Source organism: Artibeus jamaicensis, unplaced genomic scaffold (genome assembly GCF_021234435.1).
Source record: "Artibeus jamaicensis isolate MK-2021 breed Jamaican fruit bat unplaced genomic scaffold, CSHL_Jam_final contig_196, whole genome shotgun sequence".
Lineage (NCBI taxonomy): Eukaryota > Metazoa > Chordata > Mammalia > Chiroptera > Phyllostomidae > Artibeus > Artibeus jamaicensis.
In genome coordinates, this window is record NW_026521401.1 from 155384 (window position 1) to 174126 (window position 18743).

An 18743-nucleotide genomic window follows, 5' to 3' on the forward strand; every position below is an offset into this window, starting at 1 on the left:
AGAAGACAGCTCAGGAGATAAGCAGGGGTCTCAGAGCATGAACTTTTTTCCCCTTTGTAAGTAGTTGAGAGTTACTGAGTTTTTCTTGGAGCCTGGGGATAGCTTTGTCAGAAATGTTTATTAAGTCACTCACTGGCTGAGTATAAAGGATGGATTTTATGGATGTGAGACCAAAATCAAGGAGACCATTAAGGAGGGAGTGCAATGGTCCAGTTCGAAGATGAGGTTGACCTGAACTAGGGAGGAAAGAAGGGGTCATGCCCTAAGCAACCTTGTGGCCGTGGTTAAGCACACAGAGCACATGGACTCTGCAGTTGCTGAGCCTGGATTCTTGTCACCACTGAAATAGAGGCTTGGGTAGGAACTTTTTTCAGCTCTAAGCCCCAAATTCTCACATCTAAAATGAAAATAATAATAGCGATTCCATTAATTTATTGTGAAGACTAAATGAGATAACAAATGCCTGGTGCATAGCAAATGCTCAATAAACATGTGCTGAGGACATGCTAACTAGGGTGACGCAAATCACTGACTTCATATCTCAAACGAGTTAGTCTGTTTGGCATTATTTTAAAGTAAGCACAGGTGAAATGAAATGAAAGCAGTTGCCTTGTTGGTCCTAGAGGAAAAAGGTTTGGTATCCCAATGGATAGAAAATAATACTCTCTAGGGTATCCAACAATAATCTTTGTAAGTATTAGTGGGTTTTGAAACAGTGGCTTTGGTTTATGGCAGGAGACAGAATAGATTATGGCCATGGCCCTGGAGATAACACCCAGGCCTAGACTTGTGGGAAGGAGAAGAATGTCCTGTTTTCCATGAAACACAAGGGACCAGAAGGGCCACCCCATGTGATCACCAGGGCAGGCAGGAAATGAGAGTCAGGGTGGAGTGGGAAGAAACATGAAGTTTGACTCAGAAAACCTGAGTTTGAATTTTTTAATTAAAAAAAATTACTTATTTTAATTGTTGTTCAAGTACAGTTTTCTGTCTTTTACTCCCCCCAGCCCACCCTCCCAATGCTCCCCACCTCCCTCCCATTTCCACCCCCCTTAGTTTTTGTCCATGTGTCCTTTATGCTAGTTCCTGCAAACCCTGAATTTGGGTTTTGATTCTGCCACAATGATCTGTTCTGTTAACTTGAATATGTTTTATAATTGCTCTATGCCTCAGTTTCCTCATTCATAATAAGGCCATGATAAATAATAATAATAATGATATATAATAGCTTACCTTATATAGTTAAATTCAAAGGAGATGGTAGAGATACAAACATCATTAACTGTAAAACAGTGTTTGGGTGTTAGTTGCTATTCTGCTAAGTGAAGGTGGGGCCCTGGGGTAAGGCTTGGTATCTGGGAACTGCTCCACACAACAACGCAGCGAGTGTCAAGTCAAGGAAAGAATTCAATTACTGCAGCATGCAATTTTCTGTTTCCAAATATCATATTGTGTATGTAATTGAATCAGAATAGAGGTCCAAAGACTGCAGGCTTGGGATAAGGCTTTGGAACTGGACTCCTGTGAAGCTGGGATGGAGGGCAGTGGCTGTTGGGGGCTGGCAGGGGAGTGTTGAGGGCTTGGAGGGCAGAGGGCCAACCTGGTCCTGGCAGCTGGGGCACTGCCTCCCATTTTTCTTGGCTCCCCCAAGCATTGTTTTCCTCAGATACAGAGGCTCTGCAGCCTGGAAGGCATCTCTAAGGGTCACTCACCCCTGGCTGGTCATCTCTTTCTCCTGTGCTGGGACAAGAAGGCCATGCTGCCCCAACCTGAAGGTTTCTTCCTGCTTCACCTCAACCCACACTTTGCTCCTCCTCACAGCCCATTGCTGCTTCCAACAGAGCACATTTAAAGCCAAGGCAACACCTCTTGAGAAAGGACATTGGAAACTATGTCAGGAGTCAAGGAATGCTTGGAGTCAGGTGACTAACAGTTCTTGTTTACCAGGAACTATTCCAGTTTCAGGACTGAGGGCAACTAAAACCTCAGTGCTCAGCACAGTAAATGGTTGGTCCCTCTGATTTGGTGAGAGGATAGATATCAGAAAAATGAACAGTGGGACTCAGGGAACCAGGCAGGAACCAGGAAACCAAATGGCCTGCTCTTGGATTCTGTCAGTCAACATGCTCTCCAAGGCCTGGAGACAGCACCCCTGCCTATATGGGCTGTGGAGGAGGACATAGTTGCTGTGGCTTTCCTGAAGTGCTGATGGAAGGATGGAGAGGGGAAGGAGGGAGGGAGGAGAAAGTCTGACTCCCAGTTTTCTTTGCACTCATCTGTCCCCAAGGCCCAGCCCCTTGGACCCAACTTGCACTGGCTGCTCTCAGTGATCCCCTCATGCACCAGTGCCCTCGTACCCCCTCCTCAGCTCCCGCCTCATACCTCCTCTCTATCTTCTCTGCCAGCCTGCCATAGCCTTTCTATTCCTCTCCAACCCTGGGGGGAGCCAGTGGGATTTGGCAGTTGGACCAAGCCAGGGAGACTAAGAGATTGAATTCCTGCAAAGAGCCATGAGCAGGTTGGAGTCCAGCTGCTTAATGACATTTCCAGAGCACTAACAATTCAACTCTAAAACAAACAGCCAGCAGCTTTAGGAGAGAAGGAGACTGGCAGCTAGAGGTGAGGAAGGCAGGGGGAAGAGGAGGAAAGAGGGAATAAGAGAAAGACAAAGTGAGAAAAAAACACAACACACCCAATCCAATGGCCCAGAATCTCTCCCACATCTGCAGAATCAGAAACACTTATTAATAGCCAGCAAAAGGCAAAGAGGAAGTGTCTCATTGTCTGCCGCTGTCATTCCTCACTCTGACGAGCACTTAAAATGTCAAGACCCCTTTCAGCAGCTATGCACAAGCAATCAGGGCCTCTCATCGGTCACTGCGATGTCTCAGCCTCTGTGTCTAAGTCCTCAGGACTATTTCCAGGCTGTGTTTGGAGGCAGGCATGTGAGAGCACAAACAAGCACTGTTTTTGTGAAGACAGCCTGTGCAGAAGGGTCTGGGCATGCTGGGTGGGTTTGTCTGCTCTGAGAGGTAAGAGAAGAAAGTTGGTCACCACCCAGGATGTGTGGAGGGTGGAGAGTCTGGGCAGAAGCGGGGGCGGACAGAGGAAGGTTTCCCTTGTATAGAGGGTAGGAGCAGTCAGCTGCCATGGGAGAGATAATCCTTTGTTGAAACTTTTCAACAACAAAGCTCTGTTTCCTGGAAGTGGGGGTTCTAGTTGATGGTGTCAATTTTGAGGGCAAAGTAAGATAAAATAGTCTGTCACTGCAGCAGATGGGTTTAGGTGGGCTAGGAGGAAGGAATCCCTGATTCGTAGTAGTTATGAAGCTGAACTGGGTTGGAAAAAATCACTTTTCCTGAGGACAGTTACCTGCTATTATACTCTCTGTAATATCCTGATGTACCTGGTGGAGGTGGGGTGGGAGTGTAGAATAAAGGAGGGAACTGCCGAAATACAATGCTTTCTCTTGAAGGTGGTATGCCTTATTTTATTCTGCTGGGTTGCGGTAACAAAGTACCACACACTGGATAGCTGAAACAACAGAATTTTATCATCTCATGGTTCCAGAGGCTAGAAGTCTGATACAAAGATGCTGGCCAGGCTGGGTTCCTGTGAGGCTGGGAGAGAGTTGGCTCTATGCCTCTTGCCTAGCTTCTGGCGGATCCTGGCAATCTTCGGCGTTCCTGGGCTTGTAAAAGCATCAGTCCAGTCTGCGCCTTCCTGTCCATGTGGTGCTCTCCCTCTGTGCATGTCTGCTTCCAAATTTCCCTTTTTCATAAGGGCACCGGTCATGTTGAACTAGGGACTGCCCTACTCCCCAGTGACCTCATGTTAACTGATTATATCTGCAAATTAACTAATTATAACTAATTATATCTGTTTCTAAATAAGGTCACATTTTGATGTATACTAGATATGAGAACATGTGAGTGTTGGGGTGACACATTTCAACCCATAACACCTGTCAGTCAAAATGAAATAAACTATCAGGAGGATGACCCAGAAAGCCAGAAGTTAGAGAACAAATTATAGCCTCTGTTTTCCTTGGTGCCACAAGACACATCCCTATTATTTGTTTCTACTGGAGGAAACATGGTTTGCTTCTCCCACTCAAATCTTCTCCATCATCCCTTCTTTTACTCCCCAGAGCAGCAGACAGTCCTGGACGGCAAAGCTGACGGAGAATACAGTTGCCTTATCTTAAGGAACAGCTAGTGTCCAAAGCATCTGACCACCAGAAACACAAGGATGATATACCTCCAAGTTCCCCACTGTACATGGTGAATATGTTCACCTATGAAAGGAGAAAAGGTGAAATAGTTTCCTATTTTGCTTTTTGCTGATCTGACTATAACACAGCCTAGGGATCTGGTTAATGTTCAAAGAAAAATTAGTCCATTTTTCAACATTCTCCATAATGTCCATCCAATTCAAGTAGTTAATAGAATCATGAAATGTAAAGTATAGAGATAATTCAGTCTGAGCCCCTCATTTTTCAGATGAGGAAAGCAATGGTGAGAAAAGGGAGAGTTGCCCCCATACACAGTGCATGTCCAGTGTGTAAACACTCAGGTTTGAGGGTTCCCAGGCCAGTGATCTTAATTCAGTGAACATTTCCTGAGCACCTGTTATAACCAGGGTCCATGCAGAACACTGTTCTGGGTGAGGCAGAGATGGGTATAGTCTAGAAGGACACAGCCACTGCCCTCAGGCAGCTGTCTGCTAAGACAAACCAGAGTGAGGGGCCACTGCTGTTCACCACTAGTGGGCAGTGCTTAGTGTAAACTCCCCTTTCCTGTGTGTGTTACCTATTTCCCCTCACACCTAAAGGCTGGGGCTGCCCTTTAACATGTGGCCTAGAATATCTGAAGTTGACTAGCTGGTATGCAAAGAAGTTGACTACCTCATTGCCTCCCCTTAAAGAACCGAGCCAACAAAATAGAACAACTGTGAGCAAGACCGGCACCCCACAGCCTGGCCCAGGCTTCTTGTTATCTCATGGCCAAGTGTTCTAGCCTCCTCTTCACTCAGTCATGAACTGGGCAAGGGGCCATGAGAGGACATCTGAGATGACATGGAGGCCTGCCTGCCCAGGGCAGCCAGCCCAAGCTGGGTTGCCTGCAGTTCCCTGTCCCCTCCTCCCCAGGCCAGGGCTGGTGCAGTCAGTTTGTGTAAATCTCAGCTCCCCCCCACACCTGGTGTCCAGTTAATCCTAGGCCGAGCCAGGAGATCACACCCAAAGATGAGCAGGAGGCTATTCATGGTCACTGATCTCTCTGCATTTCCAGGAACCTTGGTCCTGAGTGGATTTGGGGGAGAATAGGGGGTTTGGAATAGTTGGCAGGTGGACTTCCTCCTAGGTTCCCCTTGGAGAACTAGAGGGAATTGATTGGACTTTCATCTTCTGTTCTGAAAGGAAAAGAAGCACCAAAAAAGCAGATTTGAGGTTCAGAAGGGGGTGTCACAGGGATGGAGATTTGTGAACAAACAGAGGCACCGCAGTGTCTCTTGATTGATAGCCATGGTAACGGACACTGCTGGAACTGTGGCAGCATGGGGCCTACTCCTGAGGCTCCACAAATGCAAGCAGTGTTACACCATTTTCTATTCATCTTTATTGTCATTGTTTTTGTTGCTGTTTTAAATTCTTCAGGATTGTGAACACAGCAAACCCAAATGCAGGAAAGTGCCATGCATGTGCACCCCAACATTCTCACATGTGCATGTAGATCTGACTCCTCTCTTCCTATGCTCCCTGTAAACAATGCTCACGGAGCCCCAGGCACACTCAGGAATGCACACCCACACTGATACAAAGATACCCCTGGAGTGCTCATATGCTCACACAAATATAAACACAAAGGTTCATGAATGAATCTTTGCTCATTCCTGCATCTGCTTAAAAATACACACTGCCATCATCAGAGACAGTATGGGGACTCAAGCCTGGTCTCCTGAGGTTTTATCAAGGCTCCATAAGCATTTTCATGCATACATGCACTCAGTTTCAGCTGTCTTTCCTGCATGTTTATCTTCTTGCTCACAGGAAGGCAAGTATATGGTTTTCTGGGCTTTCTGAATGTTTTCACATTCAAAGTCACAGATGTGGCAAAATACTAGTATGTCCAAGCACATACAATTGACATGTTTCCTAACTCTACATGCTTTAGCACCCATGTAATTATTTGCAGTATCTACTCCCTCAGATGTATGCCCTCAACCAAAAGCAAATGTTTGCCCATTTTCTCTTGTGTCTTTCTAATGGTTTCTTGCAGCTGTGAGGGCACACTTGTCATTCAAGGACAAGTACTCCAGCATAGGCTAGTGAAGACATACTCTAGAGTCACCCTTCATGCCTGGTGTTTCTCTCTCTCTCTTGCTCTAACTGTAAACTTCAGCAAACTACCTTGAGTCAGTGCCTTTCACCTGCCCCATGCAAAGCTGGGGAGTGAACACAGACAGTCCCAAACTCAGCTTTGAGGCCCATGGGCTCCTCAGCAGGCAAAGTCAGGCAGCAGTATCATATAAGAGCCAGTGTATTTTTTAAAAATCACCCAAGTCTCCCAAGGGGACAGAAAAATCAAAACCTTGCCATTTACAATCCCTATACAACAGAAGGATGAATAAACACAGAGCTCTCTGAAAAGGCTGAGGCTGCCCCTCTTCTCTCACCCACCCCAAAAGAAAAGAAACAGAAAACAAATCAAACACCATTCTTAACTGAAAGGAGCAATGGTGGAATGAATGACTCCGAGCATGCTTCTCATCCTGGAAATGCCCTCCCTGGCTCTCAGGACAGGAATGAGATGGAACTGGTGCAGCAGGTGTCTAGCTAATGACCAAAGAAAGATCTCAGGATCCCAGAACATAAGAGGTCTCCAGACTCCTGCCTTCAATTATCAAAAATGCTTAGAACATTTCCTAGGTATGGCCTGGGCCTCCATTCTTGGGTGAAGGAAGAAGTCTAAGAAGAAGAGGAGAATGAACATCACTGGTCCCTTTGTCCATATACTGGAGCATCTTATAGCTTTATCCTCCTGCTGTGGAAGGTCTCCTTTCCTACTCATCCCTCAAAAAATGGATAGGCTTTTGTTGCTTACCTTCTCCATATGTGGCCCCTTACTGAAGCCTCATACAAGATCCATAGGTCTAACATGAGGTCTCTGTTCCCAAGGCTGCAATCAGTTGAGTAAAGATGACTGTTACCTAAAAATATCACAGCATCCTTGTATTAGTCATCTCATGCTGCTGGAACCAAGTACCACAGGCTGGGTCACTTAAACAACAGAAACTCATTTCTCAAAGTTCTGGAGGCTACAAGTCCAAGATCAAAATGCTGGCAAATTCAGTTCCTGGTCATGGTTCTTCCTAGCTTGCAGACAGCCACTTCCTCTCTGTGTCCTCACATGCCCTTTCCTCTGTGTGCTTGCAAAAGACAGATCCCTTGTATTTATGTCTCTTCTTAAAAACATCAGTTCTGTAGGATTAGGGTCTCATGCTTATGACCTCATTTAATCTTCATTAGCTTTGCACAGGCCCAACCTCAAAATACAGTTACATTGAGGGTTAGGGGTTCAACATGTGCTTGTGGGGGATACAATTCAGTCCATGACATTCTTTGTCGCTCATGTCATATGCTTTTGAAGGCAGATAGATACCAGAGAAAGCAGACAAGGTCAGAAGAAGACAACCTGTAGCAGGTTCTTTGGTATGAGAAGGTATAGATTATATACCACCACATGGACAAAATAAAAACATGCAGGCTTAACCCTCAGGTCATGCATGCCTAGCCAGCAAATATGACCAAAGACAGGAGCTTATATCTACACTCCTTCCTGTTCTGTGAAGATTAGAACCCAGTGACTAGGTGACAGAAAAGACCAGCTGTTGGTTCACAGACATAAGGGTGCTAAAACCAAACACAAACATTCTCCTTCCCTTTGAGAAAGTAACTGTGTAAGCTCCCATAGAATGCTGTGCAGGATCCAACATGAAACTCGAGGCGGTAGCTATCTATTAGGAGAACTCCTGCAGTTCTTTTACTGCCCAGCTCAAAGACCATCTTCTCTATAATCACTACTTGCCCCATTAAACACACACACACGCAACAATCATTGCTTTTTATTCTACACATTCGCAGTGGTCGGTGCCAACCTTTGTAACAACCTGCTCAGGTTGTCAACCTTTATAAGAGCATGTTAGTTTTTGGTCATTTCACACTTTTCAGGATGTAAGCATGCTGAGGGCAGGACCTTGTCTGTCTGGTTTATAATTTTAACTGCAGCATATAACAAATGCAGCCTGGCACTATGGTGACCAACCATCCTGCTTTGCCTGGGCTAAATGAGTTCCCCAGACAATGGATTTTCAGTTCTAAGATCAAGACAGTACCAGGCAAATTGAAATGATTGATCACCCTGCCCAACACATGGTGAGCATTTTAGTAAATAGCTAATATGTAAATATTGTAATATATAAGGAAAAGGTCCAGGAAAATCTATAAAATGATCAAAGGCATGATGGTGGTAATGAGAAGCATCCTATTCATTAAAGACAAAGGCCTTACTGGTTTAGGAAGGAAGAGGCTAAAGGTAGATATCACCCAAAATCAATAGCATCATAAGCTGAAAACACAAGGATCTTTAAGAATATTTGGGTATACTATGGGTATACCATACTATGGGTGTATTTGGGTTTATAGGGTCATAGCGGATAAGTCTAAGTTTGGTGGTCTATCTACAGCTTTTTAAAGCTGATGTGCAGAAGGACAAGATATTTCTCCAAATCCCTGTTAGAGACATACCTCTGGATTACATGGCTTATGGGCTGAATAGCTGTTTCCTTTCTCCATATAAATATTATCATAACAGCTTTAAAGGGAATTGTAAAGCAGGAAAATAAATCACTCTAGATGAATAAACCCAGCCCAATACCTAATATTCTTTCTGTATATTTGTTTAGTCCATTCAGAGTTTTACATAATTATAATCAGAGTGAGTGTACAACTTTGTACACCATTTTTAAAACCATAAAATTGTGTAGGAAACACTTTCTACATTGTTATATAGTCCCAGTAGTAATTCTTTTTAATAGTTTAATAGTCTGGAGGTCACTTAACAATTCCCCCATTGTTGGCATGTAGATTGCTTACAGTTTTCTACTAATAAAGATAATTCTGCAATGAATACCTATGTGCACATTTCTTGTTCTTTCTTTTGTAATATTTCCCACAAATACATTCCTACAATTAAGATTACTAAGTAAAGATAGAGAATAATTTTTGTGGTTCATTTGCATTTTCACCAAATATTTGTTGAACACCTACTATATGCCAGAGACTATTCCGTGCCCTGCGGATACAAAGATGAAAGAACTAGTTTCTGCCATCATGGAGTTCACAGATTAGCAGGGACACAAACATAAGTGACATAAATTGATAAATGCCATGGTTACAGGGCCCAGAAACTTACTTCGAAAGAGCTGGAAGAGAGGTATGGTCTAGCAAGCTGCTCCAGAATAGAACTTATTTGCAAATTACTAGAAATTTGTAGGAAATGTCAACCTACATTTGGCATGGGGAAGGACATTCTGGACAAAACCCCCCAGCAAGATCCAAGTTATGACAACACAAGAAACACAATGTATTCCAGTATTCACTGTTGGCTTGACAATGTTGAGGCATAGATGTGGGTATGGAGAGGGTACCAAGTGACTAATGATAGGAGATACTGAGCAAGAAGGTGGGGCAGCCTGTTTACTGGGCCAAAGAATTTGTATTTTATCCTTAAGCAAGTGGGGGCCAGTAAGGAATTTTAAGCAGACTCTTGATACACTTTCTAATGCGCTTTCTAAATTGTTTGTACTCATTTATAACAAGAAAACCTCTCCTAAAGTGTTTCTGTTCTAATTCTCTTTGAAATTCCACAGGGCTCTATTCCCATTTCTGCCAGTGGGGCAGAGTGGGAGGGAACAAGTGGACTTGGGCTGGAGCTTGTTATAGCTGAGTGGAGATGAACATTATCCCAAGAGTAAAGGAGGAAGCTGGTGAAGATCTTCCAGGACCAGAAACAGAAGCAAAGAGGGGTGAGCTATTAGAATCGTACCACCTCCTCTAAAAGTCAAACTAACCAAAAATCCAAACTCCTGTAAACCTCTTAAACAAAAGCTTCCTGGTCTCTCCCTCTTCCCTAGAAACTCTCCCTGGCCAGTGTGACTTAGTCATCGGTGTGGGGACATGGATGCAATGCCTTCAATCCAGAAAGTCTGAGCTTCCCATCTTGCTGCCATTTGTCCACCAGAGCCCTAGAGGGGATTAGCTACTAGCCACTCCTGGCTTTTTCTCTCCTGTTCCTACACCCCTTTGTTGTCCTCCAAACACCCCCTGTCCATTGGTAACTCCAGGGCTTTGAGCAATGCTCTTTCTTCTTCTAGTATTATTACCCTTCCCCTCACTTTCCCGGTCAGCTCAGAGGCCATGTCTGCGAAGTCCTCTAGTCAGAGCTGACTAGAAGGACTGAGAGCCTGACACACTCAGCTTTCACTGTGCTCAGGTGAATTGTGTGCGTTTCGTTTTCTCTCAGACTGTGGACATTCTGGGGGTGTGGACCATGAGTTACTCACCTCTGATTGCTAGCACATTCCCACAGTCTATTACCTATAGGTACCATTGATTATTGTTGAATTGACTTACCTGATGCTTGTTTTTGTGGCAGATGATGTGAAAGGGAAAGAAGAGAGGAAGGACAAGCATTGGCTGCAAAGGACCCTGCACTATGTCATTTTATTCTGGTGCATAAGGCTATCTGGAGCCCTGAGGAGAACCAGCAGTTATCTGCTCCTTTTTATCATGCATATATCTCTTTGCCTCCTGTTATTTTTCCCTTCAGCTTCCAAAGACACAATTAGGCTTCCACCCCAGGAGCTTTCCTGCTCACCTTTCTTCCTACCCGTGGGCTGGAACAGGGAGGGAAGCTGGGCCAGCAGCATGTGCTTGCCTGCCTGACTCTAATTCCTGTCCCTTATTAAATTCAGGGCTGATTTGGGCTGTGTGAGCTTTCTTGGACCACCTGCTGTCTGTCCAATTCCTTTTCTTTTTCTCCCCCTGGTGACTAATAGCTGCTCTTTCCCAGAGTCTCAGAGTTTTCTTGTCTCCATTCTCCTCCCTCCTTTTATTTTTTTTATTTCTTTTTTTAATTTTATTTAGTTATTTTTCAAGTACAGTTTTTTGTCTATTTTTCCCATCCCAGCCTCCCCTGCCCCTTGCTCCCCACCTCCCTCCCATTTCCTCCCCCCCCCCCCTTAGTTCTCGTCCCTGTGTCCTTCCTATTTGTTCCTCCAAATCCCTCCCCCTTTTTCCCCTTAACTTCCCTTCCTTCTCCCCTCTGGTCACTATCCCCTTGTTCTCTATTTCAGTGTCTTTGTTTTTTGGGTTTTTTTTTTCTGCTTACTTGTTTGTTTTGTTGTTTAGCTTCCTGTTAAAGGTGAGATCATATGGTATTTGTCTTTCAGCACCTGGCCTATTTCACTCAGCATAATGCTTTCCAGTTCCATCCATGTTGTTGCAAAGGGTAGTAGCTCCTTCTTTCTCTCTGCAGCATAGAATTCCATTGTGTATATGTACCACAATTTTTGGATCCATTCATTTACTGCTGGGGTCTTGCTGCATTCTCACAATTGACCCCCTGAAGCTGAGATGAGGAAGCAAGACCACACCCTCCAGGCACCACCTTCAGCCTGCACATGCAGGTGTTCTTCTTTAGGGAGAAGTAACTGTGGAAATTAGGATAAGGCTGGGAGGGAATGGAAATAATAGGGGAAATGGAGATGTTGGGCCACTAAGGAACTAGGGAAAGCTTCTAGAAAAGGAGACAAAGTCCGAGAAAGATGGAGAGCCCAGGATGGATAGTAGGGCCCCAGAGCAAGGGAGGAAAGGACATGGGAGATAGGACAAAAGTGCAAACAAAGGACACTGAAGAGTGGCATGGAAGGAAGCAGTGGGTGACATGGAGAACCCAAGAGAGTCAAACTGCTACAAAACAAGATTTTCACATGTGAGAACTTGCAGCCTCTCATCATCTTCAGAAATGGAACACTTTGGAATCAGTGCTGGGGCCCTCCTTGAATAAATGGGTGAGCAGGGTGGGAATTAGGGGCCAAAGCATCAGCCTCAGCATCTGGTACTGGGCATGGCCTCATGAATGCTGTGTGCTCACTCACACACATGTGTGCCAGGGCATGAGTTGAAGGCCAGTACGGTGTGTGGTTAGTTCATCACTATTAATGAGGTCCAGGCTGCAGACTGGTGGCTAAAGTACAGATTGTGCTGATCCCCAGGCAAGGGGATCTTTATACTTGACCTTGAGGTGAGGGGGATAAGAGAGTAGGAGTCAGAAGACCAGCATGTGAGTACTGCCCCTTACCAGTATGTCCTTGAACAAGTCACTTGATGTCACAGAGCCTTGTCCTCATTCGTATTCACAATCCCAGCTCTTCAGCTCAACATAGCTGACATGGCAACTGATTAAAAAACAGATATGTAAGTGTTTTGCAAACTGTAAAGCACTCTAGAAATAGGAAAAGAAATTTTCACCTTTCCAGTCAAGAGCTTTCAGGAGGGGGCTGGAGAATGCGGATAACCCCAGGTACTAGCTGCATCCCTGCTGGACAATCTCTCCCACTGTCTGTCCCAGCCATTTTGTACTTCCCTCAGTTCCTGACTCCAAACCTCAAGCAAGCTGGCTCTCTCTCTCACCTTGGGCTCTGTGCAGTGTTCCCTATGCCTGCCATGTTTTCGCACTTTGTCTTTGCTCAGCTAACTCCTACTCTGCCTTCAAGTCTCAGTTAAATGTCACTTCTTCCTAGAGGCTTTCTCAGAATCACCACATATTAGTTTATTGTTCTTGCTGCATGCTTTTAGAAAACTATACTTTTAGGAGTGTGAGTGTGTGTGTGTATGTGTGTGTGTGTGTGTGTGTGTGTGTGTCAGAGAAAGAGAGAGATGAAGAAAGATTGTGCATAAGTATGGGGAGGTGGTTGTGAGTCCCTCACAGTCCCTATCACGGCCCCCTCCAGAGCCCAAGCCCACTGTGGAAAACAGCCAGAGCTGGGTTTGGGTGCTCGGCCACCTGTCCACCAGCTGCTATTCTCTTCAAACTCTTGGGGAGAAGCCACGGGAGTCTGAACCATTTTCTGGGTCACTGCCTAGCAATTGGTAAGAGCGGCCTTGCTTCCCCATATGTCTCTCGCTGAGTAAGCACTGAACCCCCACAACATGCTGACATGCTTCTGCCTCATTCAAAATGAATCTGTTGTTATGGTTGTGAGCCACCCAGCAGAGCTGAGGTGGATGCACTGGGCATCAGGAGGCTCAGGCTGCCCTTAAATGTGGACCAATGGCCAGCCTTTCACCTTGTTCAACCTCTGCACAATACCATCTCCTCAGAGGTTCCTGATCACTCTATTTAAAGTAGCTCCCCTTCTTCTGCATAGCACTTATTGCTATGTTATTGTGCCATTTCCTTCTTTTGTTTTGTTTTAATAGATGTACTGTCTGATTTTCTGGATAGGCTGAAATCTGGAGGGAGGTAGAAATTTTGTTGATTTTGCTCCTATTGTGCCAACTACCCTCCATTCTTTTCCTGCCCTGCTCTGGTCCATTCTCTGCCCTTCTTTGCACTGCTCTGGCCCAAGGAGGCTGACCTCTGGGTATTGAACCTCCCATGCTCTCTTGGTGACCAGCTATTTGCTGGGTATATCAGAGAAAGATCAGAAAGCAAGGGGAGAGGGAGGTAGAGTGTTTCTTCCCCATCCTCCAGGGCTTTGACCCTGGGAATTCCTCCCTGGCTCCAGCTGCTCCCAGTAACTGTGCTGCTCACAAGATCCAGCAACTCTCCTTCTTCTGGCTGCCTTGTTAGTCTTGGCTTTGACCCGTCACCATGCCTTGTTTGTTCTCTTGGCTGGCCCACATCTCTATAACTAGTCTCTGCATTAAAGTCTCTTCATTTAAACTGTCTGAGGATAAAAACATCTGCTGAGACTCTGATACAACTATGATCCAGCAAAACAAATATTATTGAATGAATGTATCCATGAGTGGTGCGTGCCCCAGGCTGAAACCCACCCCCAACCCACTGAAGAGCCCCAGGCTCTGCTATGGAAGGATAGGATGGAAAGCAAAAGAAATGACAAGGAACAAATGGTCCCTTTAAGTAAGACAACTCACAACCACAGACCAAGAACAGTGCTCAGAGTTTTAAATGTTATTAATAAGAAAATCTCTGAATCTCCCTTAGTGGCCTGTCCTTATGACTTATAACTCTTCCTGACAGAAGTTTCTTCCTAATGTCTAACCCAAATCCCTTTTATTATAGTTGGAAACTCCTTCTTCTTGATATAAGCACAAAGATTGCCTCTCTCTGTTATTATTCTAGAAAATTACTATTCTATGTTAACATGTAGTTTCTAATATGTTATGTATTAAATGGGGGCATAAGGAATACAAGATTTGAGCCCAGGAAAAGTAGATTATTGGTTCAAATATATTATGCTAACTTCTGGCAATTCATTTAACCCTCTGGATATCTTTTTATCATCTATAAAATCGGAACAATGGTGAGTCTTGACCAGCCTTCATCTGCCCTGCATTTATGGACATCAAATGAAAAGACTGAGTAAATGGGAAAGAATTCTATATCCAAATTTGCTGACATTGTCATTCTCTTCAGAAGATTTAACCCCAGAGTCTGTGATCATCATAATATCCTTTTTCAAATCTTCATGAAACTGAACTAAAATTCCAAAGGGTTATTTTTGGTCTTGCACATATCTGGAGCAAGGAAGTGGGGGTGAGAAGCTCAGTTTTTCTTTTATGACTGTATTATACTCATGGCCCACCTTGCATGGCAGGGAATGGCAGCCTAATCAGGCCATAGCCTTGGTCAGATGCTTGACTTTATAGTAAGATGCCAATCCTGCTGCCCACCTGGGTGATCTGTGAATAATATGTGCTTCCTTATGTTGAGAACACAAAATGCCAATCTTCTGCCCCTCACTGGGAAATATAAGCTCAAACTGTATGCTGCTGACTGTCCTAAATACCCTCATGCAAAAAGTAATATTCATGGAGGATTATCTGGTGGACATGCAACCCATTTACTCCTCTAGGTATCTGAGATTTTATTCCTAGGTCAAGCCAGATGATCAGAGAGCTTCATATCTGGACCAAATGATTTTAGGTCCTTGTGGAAGCAGACATACTGACTTGTGTTTAGGCATAGTGTTTCAAGTTTGCACTGAAGAACTGCTTGAAAAGAAAGCTATGAGTATAGCTATTACAGTTAATGAAAGAATGGTATCTTAAATTTGCCTTTTTGATCTCTGTGTTCTTTTTTGAAGTCTTGTGTGGGAAATTTATGTTAGCTTCAGCTTCTTCAGGGAAACTGATATAATTTTGACTAATGGACAGTGCAAAATTTATCATTGATGGCTTCTCTTTTGCCTTTGGTTGCTAGGAAGCTCAGACTTTATGGCATAAATTTTTGTATTCTAGCTTTTTCTAGTTCTCCTATTTCTATTTCTTCTCAATTTTACTTTCCCAATCATTTATCTATATTTTTGTCATATTGTAATGCATCATTATTATAAGCTACCTTAATTTCTTATTGTAACTCTGAAAAATGAAACTGTGGCTGAGGATATTGTGAAAGGTTGGCAAAGGGGTCAGAGCAGTATAGAACAAGTCAAAATAAACATGTGTCTACTGGGAGATGGACCCAAAAGACATTTTTAAATTAATTCTTCAAGCATCCATTGTGATTTACTGAATGTCTAGTATAACACTAATCCTTAGGATATAAAAACAGATGGAGAAGGCAGATGATTTAACCAAAAAGTAGCCTACAATGTGGGGAACATGTTCACAGAGGAAGCTGTGGGTGATAACTCAATCCAGTCTAGTATATGTTTTTTGTTTGTTTAATTTTTTGAAATTTATTTAAATTGTTATTCAAGTACAGTTTTCTGCCTTTTATCCCCAACCACGCTCACCCCACCTCCCTCCCATTTCCACAGCCCCCTTGTTATTGTCCATGTGTCCTTCATACTTTTTCCTGCAAACCCTTTCCCTTTTTCCCTGAAATTTTCTCCCCTCTCCCCTCTGGTCACTGTCAGCCTGGTCTCAATTTCAGTGTCTTTGATTATATTTTCCTTGCTTGTTTGTTTTGTTGATTAGGCTCCTGTTAAAAGTGAGATCATATGGTATTTGTCTTTCACTGCCTGGCTTATTTCACTTAGCATAATGCTTTCCAGTTCCATCAATGCTGTGGCAAAGAGTAGGAGCTCCTTCTTTCTTCCAACTGCATAGAATTCCATTGTGTAAATGTACCATAGTTTTTTGATCCATTCATTTACTGATGGGCACCTAGGTTGCTCCCAGCACTTGGTCAATCCAGTCTGGAGTCTGAGAAGCCTGCCTAGGAAAGAGATTTCTAAACTAATATTTGAAGAAGGATAAAAAATTACTCTGGCAAAAAGTACAAAGGAGAGAAAAATATGTCCATAATAGAAAAAACATATCCAAGTATTAGGGAAAAAAAGGGGCCATGTCATCAGGTGAGTATATAAGCAAATTGGTTTTCATCCATAAAATGAAATACTACTCAGCCATAAAAAGTTTTAAAAAAAACTACTAATACACACAATTTGAATGTATCTCAAAGATATGCTGAGTGAAAGAAGCCATTCTCAAAAAGTTGCATACTATATGATTCCATGGATATTACAACTTTAAAAAAAGCTACAGTGATAGAGAACAGATCAGTGCATACTAGGGGATAGGGAGGAAGACAGTGTAACCACCAAAAGCAACACAAGAAAGATTTTTCAGGAGGGAAGGGACTGTTTTGTATTCTAATTATGCTGATGGCATTCTACATCTATGATTTATAATTCATTGAACTTCACACCAACAAAATAGAAGTCAGCTGTAGTGTTTGCTAATTTTTTGAACAAAATTTAAAGTCCTAAAAAAAAGTTTATAGCTGAAGACCTCAAAAAAGGAAAATGGGGATGGAGAATGAGATACAGCACATCTCAGCAGTATCTGCAGTGGTTTGTCTCTTAAAAGAGCTGAAGGAAAAACATCAGCCATGCTCAGGCTGTGTCTGCATCTTACCTTAATGGTAGTAGGGAACTATTGAGGGGCTTTAAGCAAGGGAAGGACATAACCATATTTGCATTTTAAAACAATTTATCAGGCTGCATTCTACAGAGTGGATTAAAGGGAGCCCCAAGGAACTATGGGGAAGCTAGTGAGGAGTGTTTGGGGAGGTCCAGGTGGACAAAAGTGGCTTACACTAAGAGGAGTAGAAGAAACAGGTTCATACACAGAAAGAGCCTCCGCCAAGCACAAAGAGAATGTGAAAGAAGGATGTCAGAGGCTCTAGCAGTCTGAGGGAGCATGGCCACTCTGCACAGAGCCCAAGGCATTACCTGTCTATCGAGATAGATGTATCTTGTCTTGGGTTAAAACCCTTTGGCTTTTCTAGTTAATTGGTCCCATCTCCCCAGCTTTGGATAACAGCAACCTCTTAGGAAAGATGGAAAAGCGAGTGTAGGCAGTGGGCCTGGCCCTGAGAGAGGAACAGCTGTTCACTCCAGGGCCTCGTCTTTTCCTCTCATCCCCTCTTTTCTCCTTTGTTTCTTGGTCCAGTTCAAATTTGGGAGAGGCAAGGGTGTGGGCCCATGGCAGAGAAGGGGAGGAGAAAAGGCAGGTTGTAATACTGTTCACCCAAACTCCTGCTGAGAAATGGCTTCCTAGTGCTTTATCTGCCCTGGATATCAGCTGCAAGGATCTTATCAAACTGCAATTACCCAGTCTGGGTCTGTGCTAATTGGTTCTCTGGAGTAAAGTTACCTTCAATCTGCGTATTATGGGTGCACAGCGGGAAGTGATTTGAGCCAGGGATGTTGTCTGTGATGATATGTCAGAGAATCACTATGGTGAATGCAAAAACACAGAGCTGGAACCAGCCTTGAAAGTAAGGAATTGTTCATAGGTCCCAGTTCTAACCTAAAATGACCTACCAGCCTCAGGTCACCTAGTACCCAGGGCCTTCTAAGAGGACAGCCAGTGTGATGGAATTTTCCTTCATTTTTGAGGTGGGTGGAGGTCAAGATGGGGGAGGAAGGAAGGAGGCAAAAAGGAAGGGAGGAAAGAGAAAGAGAGCAGAAAAAAATCCTCTTTGACCCCACTAACTTCTCTAGTTATGAAATTCTTGACAATTATCTCATTTATGAGATCTCCAGCTATAGTAAGATCTCTTACTACCCACTTCTGTAATCTGGTTCTGTTTCAATCTGAAAAATAAATCCCATTTGTAAAGGCCTTCAAAGACCTAAGAGGAAGAAAGCTGAAAGTGGGTCTAGTCCAATGTGTGTCTTCTATATGGCAGTCTCTCCAAGAGGGTGCATGGCTCCCACAGGCCTGCAGAAGAGAGAGCATCACGTCATGAGCAGCCCATAACGTACTCAGAATAGCTCTAAGTATTAGAAAGATTTTTTTTGATATTTTAATATTGAGCCCAGACCTGTTTCTTTACAAATCCATCTGCCCCTTGGGTGACAAAAAGCAAACATAATACTTCTCACTGACAGCAACTCAGCTATTTTCTCCTAAAATATCAAAACCTGACACCACCATGCATCTAGCCTTGAGGAAAGGTGCTGGGTGTCACATGCAATTC